Source organism: Pithys albifrons, chromosome 3, assembly GCF_047495875.1.
Source record: "Pithys albifrons albifrons isolate INPA30051 chromosome 3, PitAlb_v1, whole genome shotgun sequence".
Taxonomy (NCBI): Eukaryota; Metazoa; Chordata; class Aves; order Passeriformes; family Thamnophilidae; genus Pithys; species Pithys albifrons.
Window position 1 is genome coordinate 44600664 of NC_092460.1, and position 19773 is coordinate 44620436.

The 19773-nt window shown below is 45.1% G+C and overlaps 1 protein-coding gene across 6 annotated transcripts in view; it reads right to left on the minus strand.

The window, feature by feature from the left end:
• The window catches only part of SHISAL1 (shisa like 1), a 139362-nt gene that overhangs the window by 51019 nt on the left and 68570 nt on the right, over positions 1-19773 (minus strand). For 2 of the 6 annotated variants that reach the window (XM_071551558.1, XM_071551556.1), the window contains exon 1: positions 2983-3158. The exons of 3 other annotated variants lie outside the window; for them this stretch is intronic. The gene's annotated coding sequence lies outside the window, so the exon portion shown is untranslated. Of the gene's footprint in view, positions 1-2982; positions 3159-4415; positions 4462-19773 lie in introns of those variants that run through there. One more of the 6 variants, XM_071551559.1, reaches the window with a different exon arrangement.

The window sequence follows — 19773 nt, forward strand, 5'->3', positions numbered from 1 at the left end:
GCAAAAGGAGCATTAAGGAACCAGCACTAGAGGCGATTCCTCCTTTATGTCTTCACACTGCTCTGCAACAGTCTGAGTGCCTCTCAGACAGCAATTAGGGAGGATGCAAAGATCCCAGTGACCAATACAGCAAAAATGTTGGCTCTCAGTTGTTATCATTGAACTGCACTGGCATTTCTCTGTTCCAACAGGGATCTGTGTGGGCACAAGGGATGCACAGAGCCAGCCTCTGCCCTGGAGATCCCACACTCTGAACAGGCAACAGGGAAAGGTGACAAACAGGGCGAGGATGGCCAGGGAAAAAACTAAAATAAAGGGCTAAAGTGACTGGTCCAGAATTGGATCAGTTACAGAGAAAGAAGCTCAACCACCTCCACTAAATACTAAATCCTGGTCCAGTATCTTATTCATCCCAGCTGAGGGACTTCCAACACCAGAGAAACAAAGTATAAGCAACAGGCAGCTTGAGTAGCATGGAGTACCTTCATTATAAACACCACTAGAAGAGTTTTTGCTTATGAGAACCAGTGTGTATTATAGCCAAGTTACTCTGGCATAATGCTGAGCAAACTACAATGTAAACCAATATAATCATCCATATCTGTAGATCTAGCCCTCATTTCTATGTACTTTTTCCCCCTTCCTAAAACAGAACACCTTAATCACTGACAGTTTAAATACTCAAATGACTTCTTAGAACCTTAAGTGATTTTTGCTCTGAGAAATATCTCTAGAAGTAATAAGGGTTTCTTAGGAATTATCTTTCTTACTGCCAGTTATCAGTCTTAAAAAATAAAATGAATGAAGAATTAATTTTCCCCTCTTGGCAACCAGAGTCTGAGAATTGAACTAGAATATCTGTTATTCTTAATATCAGCAGTAATTAAAGACTGAGCTTTACAGAGGACATAAAGCAGAGTAAAGCCCAGATCACCTTCTCTCTACCAGTATTGACTGTGGAGTAAAGATTTAATCATTCAGTATGGAAATTTAAGTCAATGACATCCAAAGAAGATAAGATGCTGACTAAGGTTTCTTCTCCTTTCTTTCCTTTCATGGGATTGTCATAAAATCACTTCACTGGTAACTAATGGCTGGTAATGGTCCTCAACTCATAGGAAGTATTTTCAGACAGATGTTGGTACCAAGTTGTTAAAAACCAGGAGAGAAAAGTCGAGGTCACAGCCCTTGATTCTTTAGGATATTTAAGTAAAAGCCTGAAGGCTGATTTGCCTGCTCTAATGCATCTGGAATGAGGCAAGTTTTAGCACTTGGCTGGACTGAGCTGAGCTGGGGAGAGACTTTCTCACACTATGAGAGACACAGGTATTTTATAAAAGCCTGTTCACTTAAAAGGAGTGTTTCAAAAAAGAAGAAAAATGTGTGTTTCATACTGAAGTTTCCCTACTATTATAACTTCCTACTTCTGTAATCTAAACCAGTCATCACTGAACATCTCTCAGGCAGTATTTTAGTTTAGGACTGTATATTCTCAAACATTTCTCACACACTCTCAACACAACACTATATATTAAAATGTTTCTTGCAAAACTAGGAAAATTGGTGGAACCATTTCAGATGTTTAACCTAACACAGTTAAAAGTGTGTGTTTGCTCACTCTCTCTCATAAAACATTTAAGTCCCTCTCAGGTTACAATACTAAGGCAAATGATCCAAACTGTCATTCAATGTTACAATCTTTTCTTTCCTTACTCTTCATCTTCTCCCTGGATGCATATTCCGTCAGAGCATATTCCTACAAATTTCAGAATGCCAAAGACTCTGCTTTTTACCCAGCTCTGATGAAGTTCAGACAGGAAAGCAGAGGCTGGTAGTTAGCAAAAATGGGATTAGAACCACTGTTTTCAGCTGGCTGATAACACATTATCTGAGGAGCCAGCTATGCCGAATTAAATAAAGACTAGAGTTAGGGGAATTTTCCCCTACACCACTGGGGAAATGGGAAGTGTAAGATACATTTACTCCATGTAGCAGACAAGAACATCCTCATGCAGTCAGTTTAACAGTATTCCATCTCAGACAAGTGTTCTGTTTGACTAGCTCAGACCAGGTAGTGAGCAATGCTGAGCAAGGGGGATGTGAAGAAGTTAAAAGACCTGTCAAGGTCACAGCCCAGGAAGGTGAGAGTCACACAACCAGTCACTACAGCTCTGCTGGAGCAATAAAACTGTGATACAAAGCTCCTCAACGGCTTCTGTGCTACTGATACACAAAGGTAACAAACATCACACTCTTCAGCACTAACACGTCTAAGGAGTGCTCTGAACAAGAGACAAGCCAAACCGTGTCTTAGGCTGCGCTCTATGGCTAAAGAAGGCAAAGCATCAAAACAACCACTAACAAATCCTGTGTCGCTCACACACTTGCTTAATCCCATTCACCTATCATTAAGTCTGGGGAAATAATTGAGCGATAGAGGAAAACCGAACGGGGGCCACAGGCTCACACAGGGTATATTTGCCTGTTTTCCTCCACGGTGACAAAACACGGTACTAGTGCAAACATGCCTCGTGAAAAGAAGAAAAATAAATAAATAAATAAACCGGTCAACCAGATAACCCCGAAGGCTCCGAGGGGTCCCGTTGTCATGGAAACAAGTCACCGCTAATGAGCTTTCCGAGGCACGAGTGATTAATATCTGAGCCCCGTAAATAAATACTGATTCAAACCGCAAACACACACATAATCAACCTACTGCCAGCAGCCTGGAGAACGGCAACCGAGCAGGGCGAGCCACCCCTGCGCTGTGCCACAGCGCCCGGCCCCGGGAGCGCACAAACTTTGCCGGGCGCGGGTGCGTGCGGGGGGATATGGGGCAGCAGCGCATCCCAACGCGGGTCGGGGGCTCTGCTCCATCCCGGGGCTTTGCTCCGCTCTGGGCACAGGGCACCTAGCCCGCAGGTCTCCGGCAGCGCGACCCGCCACCTCCCATCACAAGCCCCGCGCAAAGCCGCGCCTAACCTTGCGCTGAGTCGCTCCTTGGGCACAGCCACTTCTCCCAACGAAGCCCCGAAGGCACACCCGTCTCTGGCGGTGCTGCTGTGGCTGGTGCTGGTTTCTCGCCGGTGCTTCAGCCCCGGCGCCGATGCGCTGGAGCGGCCGCCACCTCCTTCCCCATCTCGCCGCTCTGCGGCTCCCCCATCCATCCCCTCCTGTCCCCGCCCGCTTCTCCACCTTCTCCCTTCCTCCCCCCGACTCCGCTCCAACCAGCTGCTCTCGCTCCACCCGGGCCGGCTGTCCAGGTGCCTCCCGCTCCCACGCGCGCCCCTCCAGCAGCTGGAGCCGTCCGTGCCCGCTGTCCCTGTCCCGGCCCCGGCGCTGCCGTGCCCCTCGGAGCGGGCTGCCCGGCTCGGGATAGCGCTGCGGAGCCCTGCCCGGCCCGGGGAAGGGCAGAGCCGCCCGGGGGTGGCCTCTCACCTCGGCAAAGCCTCCAGGGGTCGGCGAGGGGGACAGGCAGCTTTGGTGGCATTACCGATGCAGGTGAACCCTGGCGGGGGCGCACCCCTTGCGCTCTTCCTCTCCTCCTCCTCCTCCTCCTGAGGGGCTTCCCGGGTGGGTTCGCGCCGCTCGGGGGCTGCCGGCACTGCCACAGCTCCTGCTGGAGGGGCTGGAGGGATGCAGGGAGGGAGCTCGGCAGGGCAGGTGCGGGAGCCGTGCGGGGCCCGCGGATCGGCTTCCCCGGCCACAGGGGTCCCTGTCACCAGCGAGCGGGTGGGTGTGCCGGGAGGCGACAGCGCGGCGGGTCCCTGCCCGCTCCCAGCGACTTCTCACCCCCGCCAGCCCCCGCATCGCCACGAGGGGGCCGGGGATTAAGGGTAGTACTTCCAATTTTAAGAGCATTACATTGATAAACAGCGCTCCGGTGGTTTTAAATTACTCTGGGAGAATCCGGCAGCCTGCTAAGAAGCAATCCCTGCCTGGGAGTGTTTACTCGGAGGATCAGAGAGCCGAACGCCCCACGTTCCTTGGGAAATGCGTGTGGGGAGCGCTGGGGCGGCCCTGCCTCCCGCACTTGCCTGCCCGTCCCGCACAGGTACGGCGGGATCGGGAGCTGCGGGCATCGCGGGCATCGCCTGGCAGCGACACAACAGGCTCAGCTCTCAGCACCGATTAAACCGGCTGGAGTTCAGGGACGGGAGTAAGCGCACGCTTAGAGCAGCCGAAACCCTATTTTGTTTGTTTCTTTTTTTTTCTTTTTTTTTTTTTTTTAATGCCGTGACGCCAACACACACGCACAGGCAGAGCAATGCGAGCCCTCCCGGCTCCGCGCTGAGAGGATTCTAAAGCTCATGTGCGCACCCGGTGGTCCCTGGCTGCTGCAACAGCTCAGCCTGCCCCTCCAGACAAAGACTCTGCCATAGGAAGAGAAAGACATACACTGATTGCGAGCTCACCACTGAAAAGGATGGCGAAAGCTTCCCCTCGTCCCCTCTCTCCTTCTGCATCACAGCCCAACAGGTGGCTGTGACCTCAGAGATGGTTTGAACTAATCTAAGTAATGACTATAAATGACTGCTCTCCTGAATTCAGAGTATAATAAAAAAAAACTCCGTTTCATTTACATTTTAATGCGTAAATCATGCAAAGCAGGGAGCTCCACAGACACTGTTGCGAGTGTGATGACTCATGCCCAACACATGTACATTATTTATTGTCTGAGGATGAACTATGTTTAAATTAGTCTGCCTGATAACATAATCTGGATGTTCTGAACTGCTTCCCTATAATTATGTTCTGGAGGAAGTAAAGCATCATTTCTTAGCCCCAGTCTCTCTGCCTGACATGTTTTAATTCACAGCCTTGCGTGACACTGCGTGTTTTGAATATTGAAGCAGGTGAACTGCACTTTCTGCACAGGCACCCACGTGGAGAGGAACGATCACAGAGGCACTGCTCAGAGGAGGCAGGAATACAAACTCTGGCTTTCTCCACATTAGCAAATTTAGACAGTTGTTTCAAAGCTGTAAGCTGAACGATTTCAGACGGAAATGAGGGTCCCCTGTCAGCTTATGCCAATCTCTCCTCCTAGGATGTCTCATTACATGGCCACGTAAAACTAGGCTACACTGCCCCACTGGGACTCATTCTGTTCCAGACACCAAATAAACTCCTTGTGGCTGGGTGGGCTGCTGTTATTTTTCCATAGAACGAGAACAGAGCACACAAGAATGGTGGACCACCAATTCATCTGTTTGTTCCTTTCCTTGAGTTCTGTGGTATTGCTGATTCCTCCATTTCACTAAACCCTGAGAGTACAAGGGCAATAAAAGCTGTTCTGTTCCCAAGTCTTCATTTGTTGTTTTGGATTTTTTTTCTTTTAAAGCAGATGGTATCAAGGAAGCTCTTCCCACACACACACACACACACATACACAAAGATTCAAAGCCATTCCTGTGAGGCACTCAGGATTCAGCTACTCCTTTTTTCTGTGCTTCTCTTTCTATTCAAGTGACACACTCTCACCCTCACCCATCTCATTGTTAGGAGTAACCAAAGGAAAAACTATGGCCAGAGTCTACTTTAAATATGACACAAATGATCCTGTGCTACCAATGCCTATTCCTGAGGGGCAGACACTTTTCCAGTGAATATATGAGTGAAGGGAAAGAGCACGATGGAGGGAGTTTATTTTTGTTCAGCTTTTTGGAGGAAAATAAAATGCTGGACTTTTGGTGGCTTGAGCTTTCAATTGGCTTTTGGTCAGATTCCCAAACCCACAGGGCTGAAATGCAACAAACAGTAATAGGAAATGCAAATTAGGACAAGAAATTAATATTAAATCCTGAACACTGATTCTGCCATCCCGTGCTAATGCCAGATGCAGTAACCAAATGCTTGTGTCCCAACAGCCTCATCATCATCTGCTTGATGCTTTATGGCTCTTTTGCAGTAAATATAAAATAAAACTGACCTTGTATTTTAGGGAGTTTGTAGACACTTATTTTTGAAAGTAGCTACAAGTCATCCTGCTCTAGCACTCCTCTCTCATACAATAAAAGCTGTTAAAAATCATGACTTCTGTCATGGTGTAGACTCAAGCACACAGCTTGGTGTGGAGAGTGACACCAAACAGAGTGAGTGATTCATCCATCACTCCTCTTAAACCAGTGCTGGAACTGGTACCAGCACGAGGCTTGCTGAGTGTGGCAGTGTGCCAGGCCAAGCCTATATTACTGCAAGGTTTTGAATTTAAAGCCATATATAAACACACAGAAGATGGTTAGAATGCTAGCAGTGATTGCTTGTGTAGTTGTGGTATAAAGAAGATTTGGATGGGAACCTCATTTGGGCCTTGGAACGATACCACAGTAAAGAATATAATCATGAAAAAGAGCAGAAAGCCACTACCCAAAGTATCCTTTTTTCCCCTCTGAAGTTAGAGGAAGGTGTTATTTTACAGCTTACACTGTCTGAGTAGCTGATTTGCTCTTTTCTCCCTTCCAGGCCAGCTCTGCTGGCTGCCAGAACTGACTTCAGCAGGGACAAGAGCACACCCCAGAACAGCCACATCAGAGGCCAAAAGCTGGAACCATCTGCACACACGAGTTACACACAAAGATAAGCACAAGCCTAAGCCTTTGTGGGACTGACCCCACATTTCTCAGATTTTCAGCACCAAAGATTGCACTTGGCCAAAGCCAACCAGGCCATGTTGTTTCATCCTTGGAATTCCACACACTTTCACCCTCTGTAGGACTATTAACATACAGTATTTCCTAGGCAAGGTCAGGAAATGTTAATAATGCACAGAAGTACAGCACATGTCAGTGCCAGGTTCATTTTTGGAATGGCTAATTCACCTTTTAGCATTTTTAATAGTTTTCATGGGACTATTAAGATATGAAACACACACTGTTTCCACATAGTATTTGGAAAAGAGAGAGTTTTAAGTATTGTTTCAGTCATCTTTCCGAACTCAGCTTTAAATATTATCCAGGAGGAGCCTGCATGGATTTTCCTTTGCCAGGGACTTGCCTGCTAACAAGGTGTAGCATTAGATCCTTCCAGACGAGACGAGCTGACATCTGGAGGGAATTAACAATCCAAGTGCTGGTTGCAAACAGGGCAGTCCAAACTCAGGGGGTTGGACATGGCCCTGGAAACCACGTGGTCCTCAAAGATTGCCAAAGGTGGTTTTCTGAACTAAAGGTCAAGGAAATGACCCAGGGACAGGCCTTACTGTTGCTGTAAGTGTAGATATATATGCAGGTGTGTCCCATTTGCAAGAAAAAATTATATTTAAAAAATGAAAGAGAACCATCAACACCAGCAATACCTCTGCAGTCATTGGTGGAGTTTGCAAAGGGTGAGCTACAGCATGAAAAATAACTACCTGAAATATACTGTTTAAATCAGCTGGGTTTTCCAAAAAGAAAACAACAGAAGCAAACCAATAGTTAATTATAATAGTGCAAGGGCTGCTGGCTTTGTGATTTATGCACATGAACACAAATACACACTCACTTTCAAGCCCATATCTAGGGCAGCAGAGTGGGTCACAATGCCACCCAGTGCTCTCCCATGCCAGCTCAGGGCAAGGCTTTGTACCAGCACACCCACCTCAGCACACACACTGGCACTGTGGGACTGGCACTAATCCTGTTCTCAGGAGGGATAGCTCAGCAAGGCCATCCCCAGCCTCTCTTCTCTCTTCCCCCCCATCCTTCAGATGGTTTTTGCTCTTTCTCTGATTGCCTGAGAGAACATGCAGGATTGTTCCCAAAAGGTTGCCAGCCCTGTGCTTTTAGGCTGTTACAATGCACTTCTAAAGCAGAGAGTGCAGAGCTGGAGTAGGGCTCCTGTCTGACATTAAAAGCAAAGGCATTTGATGGTTTCCTGTTAAAAGGTAGCCCACCCTTCTGAATCATTCTGTGCAAGGCAGAGAAGTTATCAGTTCCAAGAGACTCAGAGCTGGATGGGTCTGTAGCTTTGTGTGGATGGAGAGCGGAGGGAGGAAGTGGAAAGAGAGAGAATTTGGCTCTACAAAATCCAAGTAGATCTTTGTGGCCACAGTGTCCAGCCAAACCCTTAAGTCCTGAAAGAAAAGAGATGCTGCTACATGCAGGACTTGGACTTGGAATCCTTAACAAGAGAAAAAAAGTGATGGAAGAACAATTGCAGTGTAAGTAGATTTATGCAAACCAAATGGGAAGTGTGAAAAGAGACCAACTGCTGGGACAAGTTTTAGATTCTCCATAATTTACTACTTAAATTATTGTACAATACATATCAGCTAATAGTTTTTCCACAAGTTCAATTTTGTCACTGTTCACTTTCTGTCAGAGGTTATTACACAAGGTTGGACTGTTGAACAGTAGCTACATTTCATTCCTAATATGGCTGCACTTCAGGGCAGGGATTGTTCCTGCTCAATTGGCTCAGTTTTTAAGGGAATCTGAGATCCCTGACACGGAAAGAGCTCCACAGATGTGTGATGAGGATATTTTACTGGGAAATACTAAACCGAAGCAGGGTGGAGAGCCAATTGGGTGGTTTTCCTTGTAGTTACAGCACAAGGTTCTTGGGAATGATTTGGTTTGTGTTTGATTCTCTGGGTACCCCTGACAAGTGGAGCATGTTTTAGTTTGGCTCTATGTAACATAAACACATAAATATCTGGTGTCCCAGATGCTCTGTGGAGCACATTGTTTGTAAAGTATTTTAAGGTTCTCCAAAGGAGAAGGAATTTGTATTGTTGTATTTTGCTTACTAGAAACCAGCAGGAGCTTTTCCACAGCTCCTCCTGTCCCTGCCTGCTCAGCCCTGTTGGGGGTTTGGAGGGTGGCACATGGGAGGGACACGTGGCACTGACCCCTGGTCACATTTGCCTGCATAAATGACTTTTGCAGGATAGATTATTTGGAATTTCTATGGGAGTCTGGGTTAGCTTTGGGTTCACTGGTGTCCTTCAGTCCCCCCACAGCATTAGGACACTGAAGGATCTGGTCCAACGAGGAAGGAAGGGCAGGCTGCTGTTCCTTGAGTCAGAAAAGGGGTTATTTGGATGGGTGCACAAAATGAGATTTCCCCCTAATCCTCCGTGTAATTCATTCACGTAATCTCTTTGTAGGCACATCAATTTAATCCTTGCTATTACAGAGAGGACCTGAAGTACTGCAAGGGTCAAAACACACCATTGTACACAAGAGGCCAAGATGCTGGATCTTCCTACTCTTTATATATAATAAAAATTTACATCATGTACATCTTAACACTTCACTGGAAATATTCCTTGCAGTAAGTATTCACAGGAAAGAAAAAAAAGGGGAAAAAAAGGAGAGAAAGTATTTGAATGAGAAACATGCAGTGCAACACTGAGCCATGTCAGCAAAGGGATTTTCTACTGCATGGTTACAAACTGCAAAAGCTGGGTGAGAGGGTTTGTGATGCCAGTGGGACCCAGAGATGGAAGCACAGTTTGCACAGTTGCTTAGGACTTCCTTTATATTCACCTCCATGGATTCTGCCAGTGCAGAGCAGACACACAGGGGAAATCATCTATAAAATCCCAAGGTAAATAGGTTTCTCCTGCACAACATTCCAGAGTCACTGATTTTAGATTGCCATCCCTGGGCTAGGACTGGCATACAGCTAATGTGCCTTTACTGGGAAACGGGCATGGCTGGTCATCCAAATCCCCTGTGTATTATTATGTGATGACATCCAGAACAGCATTCCATGCTCCTGTGTGAGATTTCTTCCTGATAGACTAGAAAAGGAAATTCCTCCCTCCACTGCCTGAGCTGGCAGCTGGGATGGGCACCTCCCCAGCAGGGCATGCTGCTCCCTCTCTGTGCTGCTGTGTCCTCCCTTCCACCTGCGTCCAGCCCCAGCAATGGCTGGGAATCCTGGGATACAAACTGCACCACTGCCTGCCCCAGGCTCTGGGATCTTCTGGAAAGCCTCATGGGCTCACACAGGGTTTGATTTCTCTTTCTACTCTCTTCACTATTTTCTCCTTTGCAAAAGTGGACACACTAACCACAGGCAGTTTGAAGAACAGGTATTTACATCTGTGCCCACATCCTTAAAATTATTTAAGCATCAGAGTGAAACAGCTCCATATCTGTGAGGATCTGGGCCAGGGATGGATTAGAAAATGTTGTCTTCACTTTGATGTGCCACTTCAATACCAATGTGCTTTCTCCTGCTGCTCCTGCCCTTCTGGGTATTTAGACCAGAAACCTTTTTGTTAGTGAAAGAAGCAGAAATGGGTTACTCTGTGTCTCAGTTCCTAAACCACGAATTCTTGGGCCACTGTTTATTCTGAGGAAAATATCATTTTGGAAGTGGCAAAGCTACTTTAAGTCACCAGATATCAGTGACAGAAGATGGAATAAACCATTTGGAGTGGTGGCCAAGCCCAGGGAAAAAGCCAGTACAGGTGATCTGATCACCTTAGAAGTTCCTGCTCTTTCTGGAACCACAGATTGGAACTCATCTACTCTTGTGTGAGCTACAATAAATACTGCTCTGGGTGTCTTCCTATAGGAAGGGATTATAAGAGAGATTTCTCAAATGAAGGTCCTTTCTGGTTACTAAGATGTGGGTTTGCTGTGCTGTGCCAAGTGATGGCTCATCCCTGAGGTGTTCTGGGAGCAGTGGCTGGGGACATGTTTTTTCAGGATGAAATACATTAAACAGTATCACTCTCTGCAAGTAGGAATTACTAGTCATCTTATGTCATAATATTAAGCTTGCATTTCCATAATTTTCATAAAAATAGAGGACTGTTCTGCTTGCTGCTTTGGGGGGAAATTTTAACTTCTCTCAGCTAAAGTATCTCTTTTCCTTCTTAAGCAAGAACACCATGGAATTGTAAAGGATGAAACTGAAACCAGTAGTTCACAGAATGCCAGCATCACTTAGGTTGGAAAAGACCTCCAAGACCATCAAGTCCAACCTGTGACTGATCTCCACCTTGTCAGCCAGACCAGAGCACTGGAAACTTGCAAAGGAACATGTACAGATGAGTAAAGAAAAAGAGGTCACATGTTGTCAGAGCTATTTCTTGATTTTGAAGATAACATTCAAAAACACATCCTTCCTCCCTCTTCCCACATGTCAAGAGCCTGTCCCAGCCTCTTGAGGATCAGAAAGGAGTGGGAGAGATTGCAGGTGGAACATAATGATATTTGTTTAAATTTTTGGCCTTTATTTTACACAGTTCAAATAACCTTTTTTCTGACTATTCTTTAATTTTTACAGTACTCCTTCATCTAAAAGGATATTGTTTAATCAGTAGCTGTCACTGCTTTAATTGTAAGAGCAATATTCACTGTACAAAGCTATGTCAGTTAGGCACACTCACATTCCAATCTGGTATTTCCACATCCCATTGATTTGCAATATTCTTAAGACTCTGGTGAGAATTATTTAAACTGTCTCTGGTCTCCTCTGCTGAAGGATCACATTGGGCTGGATTTTCCCAGCCTGGCCACCTTCTCTTGGGCTGTTCCCAGCCCTGTTAGGGATGCCAATGAGGACATACAATTTTCTGGGAAACTGTATCTACCTGCTCATTTTTGGCTTCACAATAGTAGGAAAAAAAATCCCAGATAATTTTGTGCTTATTCCTTCTTGACCAAGCCCTGGCCAAAGTTTGAATGGGCAGGTGGAGCTGGTGACAGCAATACAGACTCCTTGGCAGTGCCTGCTGTGCTGGAATCAGCCAGGGAAGCCTTGGGAAGGGCCTTTGGGAATTTGTTCAAGTGGCAAACGAGAAAATGAGCATCACTGGCAGGTTCTCATGACGCCTCCCATGAGCAGAGTCTGTACCCAACTGCTGCCACCTTCTAAGCCTGTGCAGGTGGGGCAGACCTTGCAATGCTCACCCAGAGCAGATTCCCACCAGAACTAACAGGGATTTGCCTGCAGAAGGACTGGAAAACTCAGACTCACATCCCAGCCCAATGAGCCTCTCCTCATGACAGCATCCAATTAAAATTAATGAAGGAACTGGTTCAGGTTCACCCAGGGAAACGATTACCTGAGTCACCATCAAGTTCCTCAATGTTACAAAGTCAGAAATACTTGGAAGACAGAAATGCTGAAGAACAGTGAGAAATGCTGCCATCAGTGGAAGTGGCTCCCAGGCAACCTGTCTGGGCTGAGTAGTTCACACAGAGATCACTATAAAGATACAGATCCTGCAGTATTCCTAAGCTCTCTCACAGGTACTATGATTAAAATGTGAGAATATCTTATCTTTTGCGATGGAAAATAACTACATCTTAACACTCCAGGTGGACTCAAACCCTGTTGTCTTCCGCCACACCAATTTTCCTCTCCCCCTTGACACTCTGGAGCAACCCAGAGATGCTGCTCCTTCCCCTGCAGTTGCTGTGCCTGGTTCTGCCCCTTGCCCAGTTCAAACCAGTAAATGACACTTTCTCTGTGACCAACTTGCCTCCTTTCTGCAGCTCACCCTCTACCCTGGAAGCAGCTGAAGGGACACGTCGTCCCTTCCCAGGCTGGCTGGGAAAGCAGCTCTTAAATCAATTTATCATCCCCTCTGCTGTTAGACTGGCATGAGAGGAACAAGGAGAATGGAAGGATTTGGCCTGTTATTTATAAAATAAACAACTTTCCTTGCTTGTGTTGCAATTGCCACATGGGAGTCAGTAAAAACAGGAAGAGTTTCAGAAATCTAATTTGCTTTGCATTGTGTGTGCTGTTTGATTACCTTGTACCTTTCTGCTTGCAATAAAAATAGTGACTTTCCAGTCATTTTTGGTTTAGGTCTCTCTTGAGCACTCACAGACCAAAATAACATCTGAATCGCAAATACTGGGAGAAATAGTTATTAAAGGCAGTCACTTCCTTTGTTTTATATATATATATATATATGCACCTGTATGTTCCTAATGTTTTCAGCTGCTTCTGGCAGGTGGCTTTTAAATGTCTTTGTGTCTCCAAGTGAAGAAGAAAGGAGGAGCAGGGAAAAAGAGTAAGGAAAAAACCCCCACATTTAATGTACTTTCCTGGAAAACTGTTCAGTGACAGTTTTTGAAAGAAACCTCTGAGGATTGTGCATGAACCTCAGTGCTCAGAGAAACCTTCCCCTGATGAGACACACACTGAGCCCTTGAGTGAGTGACAGCCACGCAATTTAAATGATGACAGGAATCCAAGAGGAAGATCCTACAGTGAAATTGCATCCTCTTCTATTTTTCCAGCTGCCTGCCCTTCTCCCAGCTCACCTAACTTAAAATGAGCTCACTGCTTGCTGTGCTCCATTGCACTCCAAAAGGAACAGTGGCTGAACAGAAAACAGAAACCATGTCCACACATGTCCCCAAACATGCTGTGCTTTTTTGGATGTGCCATCCAAAAGCCTGCACTCCAAAATACAGGGTATTTTCACCAGAGTGCCAGGGAGAACAGTACAAGAGGGACAAAAAACACCCCACCTCCCCAACATTCAGCAGAACAAATTCACACAGGCTGTTGAGTTTTTCCTCCAAGGAAAAACTCCTTCCGTGGAGAACACAAAGTATTTTCCCACTTGTTCAGACACTGTTAACCTTTTCTGAGAAGGAGCAAAAGCCACATTGGATTTTCACTCCCCTGAGCTGGAGCTGCAGAAATCTGTGTGGCTGTGAAGGTGCAGAGAAAGGAAAAGGTCCCCTGGTCATCCAGAAACATCCTGTTACAGAAATAAGACCTAACACTGCTCAGCCTCACAACCAGCATTTCGAACCTGCTGATATTTGCTGCTCAGGAGATACTCTTTCTTTTGGAAGCCTGTACACCCTTACCAGACTCCCAGTTGTGATCTGTGTGTGTCCAGAGGGTCTGTTTTCTCTTTCACTGAAGTCAGTTGGGGATGCACAAATCTGGCATAAACTGAGGGCTTTTTTCACTGTCACAAATTCAGGGTTATGGTGGCAGTGCCTGTGCCATGGCCAGGCAGTGAAACCATGTGAGTCACAGGCCAACTTCAGATAGAACTGTCCCATTCCAGCCAGATCCCCAGCCAGCCTTCCCCACCCTGAGAGCTCCTCCATCCTTGGGTACCACCAGCTTGGCCCTCTGGTTTCACAAAGTTACTCATGGCAAATGTCAACAGAAATAATATCAGAATAATGCCCTTTAATTACTCTCCATTCCTTTATTTCCCCTCTACTCCTTCAACAAAGAGGTTCTAGCTATTTTTTTCCTTAAAGAAGTGGATAGAATGTTGTCAGCTTAGGTGCTTTATGCTTGATGAGCTGTTACCTTAAGATGGGAAGGGGTTATATTCAGATTTTGTCTCAATGTGTCTAGACCCATGTGTCTCAGAGATATAACCCAGCACAGACCCACTGAGAAAGGACTCCCTAATTCCAAATCCAACAGGCTGTTTCCACTGAAATCCATGAAAATATTGGTTTGAACAAGGGCAGGACAGAGGGCTTGACAAGTGTTATTTTAGCAGTAGGATATTCTATTCTCCCACTCTCTTACCACATTCATAAACTGAAATCAGTGCTTTCAGTGTTCTGTGCAGACTGAATCATGATGGATGTTTTAATTTTGAGGTTGCTGTATTGAATTGAGTCATTAATAGGATTTCCCCCCCTCTGTCTCCCCTAAACAATGTCCCTATTTTCCCCTCACAATAAGTTTCCTGACTACATTTTCAGCAACACCAAAACAAGGGAGTCTCTATCCTCTATTACAGAATGTATTTTTAAGGTTAATTCCATTCCTTTTTATAGGAGGTGCACAAATAAAGCTGTTTCAGAGCAGCCCCAACTGAAACACTATTTGAGTTCAGAAAGATCCAATTAGTGATGTAGGAGCAGCAAGGAGACGTGGAGGCTGCACAAAATCCCTATTTTTATAAGTCACACTCACAGTTCAGTGAGTCTGGTGGTTCATCTCCAGGAGGAATTTACACCATGTACTTCCTCTGCTGGTAAATCCCATTCTCTTTGCCCTCCTGGCAGCTTAAATTTGCTCCCCACCAACAACTGAGCTGTGAGTCCAACAAACAGCCACGGCTGCTGTGGGGCCTTCCAGCCCCTGAAGGATGGGAATATCTGGGCTACATTCAGGTCTGCAGGTCACTTTGACTGCCTGTGACAAAGAGCTGCTATTTCACCCTTCACAAGGAAAAACAATCACTGCTTTGCCAAGAGGTCAGAGTACTGCAGGCTGGAAGGAGAGATGCTCTGGGGGTTGGCAGCCAAACACAAACCTCAGAGTCAGCTCCAGAAGAGAGGTGTGGCTTTGCTGAGGCCACAAGGTGAGCCTGCAGCATTCCAAGCACATCTCTATTCCATTCTTCCATGGCAGAGAGAAAGGAAGACTTTAGGGTAAGTTGGTGATGCTCCAGTCTGAAGGGAGCAACTTCCTTTCCACTTAGAGACAAAATAAGGAGTGACTTCACTGGCTTTCATTTATGTGAGTGCACCCGAGAGAGCATCTCTGGTGTATCCCTGGCACAGCACAGAGGGAGATGCTAAGACAGAGAAAGTGAGGCCTTTGTGCTTGCCCAGGAACACGAAACTTTGCTAAATGAGAGTTCAATTCACCTTTGAGACTCGAGAAATGCTGACACCCCCCCCTCCCCCCGAACGGTAAGTGTGGACAGGAGCACAGCTCCTTACCCAGCCTGAGACACTCTGATGTTCACTTGGCAAAGCTGACTCTGTTCTGTGCATTTGCTCTTATATTCATGGCACTAAAACTGTTGAGGCAGTTTCTCAATAGTTTAGTTTCCAAAAAAATCCAAGCACATTCAGCCAACTAAACAGCCCAGCCAACAACAAATGCCAATTCCAGTGCTAATTGCTTGTTTTAACTCAGACCAGCTACAAGTGTCTTCTACCTTACATTTTCACTGAGCTAAACTCATTTTTTATCTTTCATTTTCTTATGAACACATTGATAAAAAAGGGATAATTTGGAATTAGTGAATATTTTGGCTGACCAGAACAGAAGTGCTGTCTTTCATTTTTAACCTCCCCTTTTTTATAAAATTAAATGTTGGCAACTTGAAACTGATCTTGAAGGCAAAAGTTGAAAACTATAGTTTGAATTGCAGTGTATCCCAACATTTTTCCATTTTTAAACCATCAGCCAAATCAGTGAGGAGCTGTGACTGCCGAACAAATGCAATTTTGGTAAATAAATAATTAGTAAAATTTATGAGTCTGATTCACCACTTGTCATAATTTTATCAGCTCATTCTTTGCTTAGAAATATGGCCCAGTTTTCTTTGTTTGTAATGCCCTGAGTGTCCATCTAACCTTGAATTGGGGCAGTGACTGATAAACAGCCACTGACATTTCCAAACTGCTGCTCCAGCTCAGCCCAATCCCCACTGAGGCTCCACTGCCACCTTTAGATTTGGGCAAACAGAGCAAACCTCCCTGTCCACAGTCACTCAGAACAGGAGTGCTTTAGAAAGAAAAATGCTATTTTTCTTCTAACTGGTGTGCAAAGGAAATGGTACAATTGTTTTTAAGAATTTTTGTTTGCTAAAAGTAATCCAGCCATTTATAAGAAAAGGAAAACCAAGAGGGGATCATGAGTAATAAATGAAGGGAAGGAGTTTTAGCTAAATTCTTACCTTTCATTTTAATTACCAAGAAAATAATCTGGTAAGATAATGGGTTCTGAATCCAAGAATTGTTCCCCCTCCAAAAAAAAAAAAAAAAAAAAAAAAAAAAAAAAAAAAAAAAAAAATTAAATTTTTAAATGTTACTGGCAGCATGGACTGTATAGAAATAAATTTAAACTAGACCACATTTAGCTCTGTATTAAACTAACTTTTTATGTGTGTTTCTGATCATTGGTTGATGATAATGAGCTGAGCTGCATCCCATCTAGAGTGACACAGAGAAATGGTGTGAAAAGCTGTTCCCAGAAAGCAGATCCTTCTCTGTCAGGCACCATCTCACACTTTCTGCTACAACTCACTTATGAACCAACTGCACCTCAGCAGCAAAACAAGAGCTGCAGTGAGAGACACATTTCAGGACAGCAGGAGCCTTTTTCCGGTCAGAACCAGGAAGGTTGAGCTATTTAATTAATATGACACCACTAAACAACTTTGTGTCCAGTGTTTTTTAAATGCTTTGTGGAAAGATTCTTATTCATTGAGTCTTACAAGGGCAGAACCTCAGGGGAATGGAGAGGGAAAAGCTCTTCCCTTCACATGACTCTACCAAAGACTGGTCACTTCCTCATGGAAAGTTTTCCACGTGTTTGCACTAAAGCACAAAAGTTTGTGAAGAAGAGAAGAAAAAGACTGAGAGAGGAGCTGCAGAACAGCCAAGGTCTGAAAGAGTTTTCACCACCCTTTCAGCTTCCATGGAAACCCCTGATTGCATGGCAAGGTACTGCTGGGGTGAGAAGTCACTCATACACATTAAAAATGTTTATTTTGGAGGGATGGAGTAAACCCTGCCATTGTCCTGCCAGGAACTGTGATGGTGTGGCCCCCAGGAATTCCATGAAGAGCCGTGCAGGTGCTTTGTGACAATTTTAAGAGAAATGGCCAATAAACAGTGAAGAAATGGAGATGAGCCTCATGTATGGATTAAACAGGAGTGTTCTCATCTGCAAACTGATGGTACTTGAACATCCCAGGCAAAAGAAACATGAAAGCTGCACAAAGAAAAATCCCTTTTGGATAAACCACCTCTGAAAACACTGCACAAAGTACACATGAATCATCCCTTCATCAAAGGAAAACTGAGTTGGTACAACCTTGAGAAACCACATTTAGCTCTCACAGTATTTGTGTGGCAATTGCCAAAGCTGAGAACTCAAAGCTGCTCTTGCTCATCTAATGAAGTTCTTGAGGAGAAAACTAAAATTCAGAACAACAGTTTCTCGAGTTCTGCTGCCTGTGGTAGAGGCAATGTTGTAAACTCCTTATCCTTGCAAAAGCAGAGCTGAGGTTACTCTGGCTTACAAGTCACAAGTGTGAAGTGCTCCTTTTTAAGAATCCCATTCCATCAGATGGCTCATAGGAAAGCTCATTTATGCATCTGCTTTTCCTTTCCTAGGAAAATGCAAAATTAAGTCATCATGACAACATTGTATTGTGTACAAAATTAGCTCTATTACTGAATCAGACAAGAATTCCAGTAGAAACAGATGTAACAATAGTTTGGCAAATAAAATCCTTATGGCTCCTTCTTCCTGCACTCAGAAAATGAAGGATTAGTCCCACATTAGGGCAAGTCCTGCGCCCTTGGTTGTGTAGGGCAAAAAGGGGGATTTGAAAGGGTATTATTCATGCTCCATTCTGCCTGTTAAACTTGCTCTGCTTTATCCTAATAAAAAAAAATCTGGAAATTGAGGCTCCCAAGCATCTGTTATTTCTGTTCACTGCAGACTGTGATTTTATATTTGTGCCACAAGAACCGTGATATGGTTTTCGTGGATTAGAAGTTGGAATGAGCTGATGACTCTTCCCAACACATGCACACAATAAATCTCTGAAAGGACACAGGACACAAGGATGGGAAGTTCTGTTCCTCGAGGCCTTGACAAGTTAGACACTCAGCTGATGTGGTTAACTTGGAAACAGGGGCATGTCTCCCTACTGAGTTAATAATCCCTCCTTCCTGGTGCATCCCAGCCATGGAATTAATCACCTGCTGGAGGTGCCACACCTTCCTCCTTGGCTGCCAAAGGACCCTCCAAGTGACCTCCATCCAAAAACAGATTCTTTACCTAGGTGCCTGAAACCAGTTTAGAGGAACCCAGGGAAGTTTAGACTAGAGAGGGAAAAAAGGCAGATGAAATGGGAGGACTTGCTGTGCATAAAGCACCAGAGTCCCTTGGTATTTGAACCTTAGATAAGAACAAACACTGAGCACCTGAAAGAACTGCTGTCCCTCATTCTTTGTGTGCTATTTTGGCCTCTGACCTTCTACTGCAGTAGAGAACCCAAGCCAAAAATAACCCCCCACCCTCCTGTACTGGTTAGATGGTTACTCGCTGGGGAATGGAAGCCAGCCTGGGTGGAGCACAAGGATGGGAACAAACACAGGTGACATTCTCCTGCAATATTCCTCCAGTTTCTACCAGTCTGTGGCTCAGGGTTGTAGTTAACAACCTTCTGTTGTATTTCTCTTATAGTGACCTTGTAAACTGTTGTCACCCATATTTCCTGGGGGAATGGTTGCACTGCTGAACTGCACCTTTCCCTTTGTTCCCTCTGATTTGGTGGTGTTTTCTGTACCAGCCCGGGAGTCCTCCCTGGTGCTCTGCTCCTTTGAAACCTCTGAAGGGTCAGTAAGTAACTACTTGGTGCAAACTCACAAGAGACTCAACGACTTGGGCAATGGTGCCTCCTTTTCCTCCTTTCCAGGCTCAAGAGGACACCAGTGCCCAGCTAAAGCACAAAAGGCTTCATAAACACCAAACTATGCAAGAATGACATCCAAGGGAAAACACAAAGGATGGATCAAGGCAAGAGCTTGTAGCCAGATGAAGATCTAGCTCAGGTATGTTAAATCCAAGATATTGGAGAACTTCAAAAGAGGTCATTCTGCAACTGCCAGAGTTCCTTAGAGGACAGAGAAAAGCAGCCTCTGCCCTTTGCTTCAGCAATTTTTTACCCTGTTGGATAAAAAAATAAAATAGTTTTGGTGGGTTACTGTGTTCTAAAGAAACACTGAGTGCTAAACCTCAGGAACTGATTGGAACATTTTTCAAATGCCCCTTAAAAAGAGAGAATGCAGTTAATCTGTGATAAAAAAGGCACTGTGTTAGCAAACACAGTGTATTAAGATAATTAGTTTT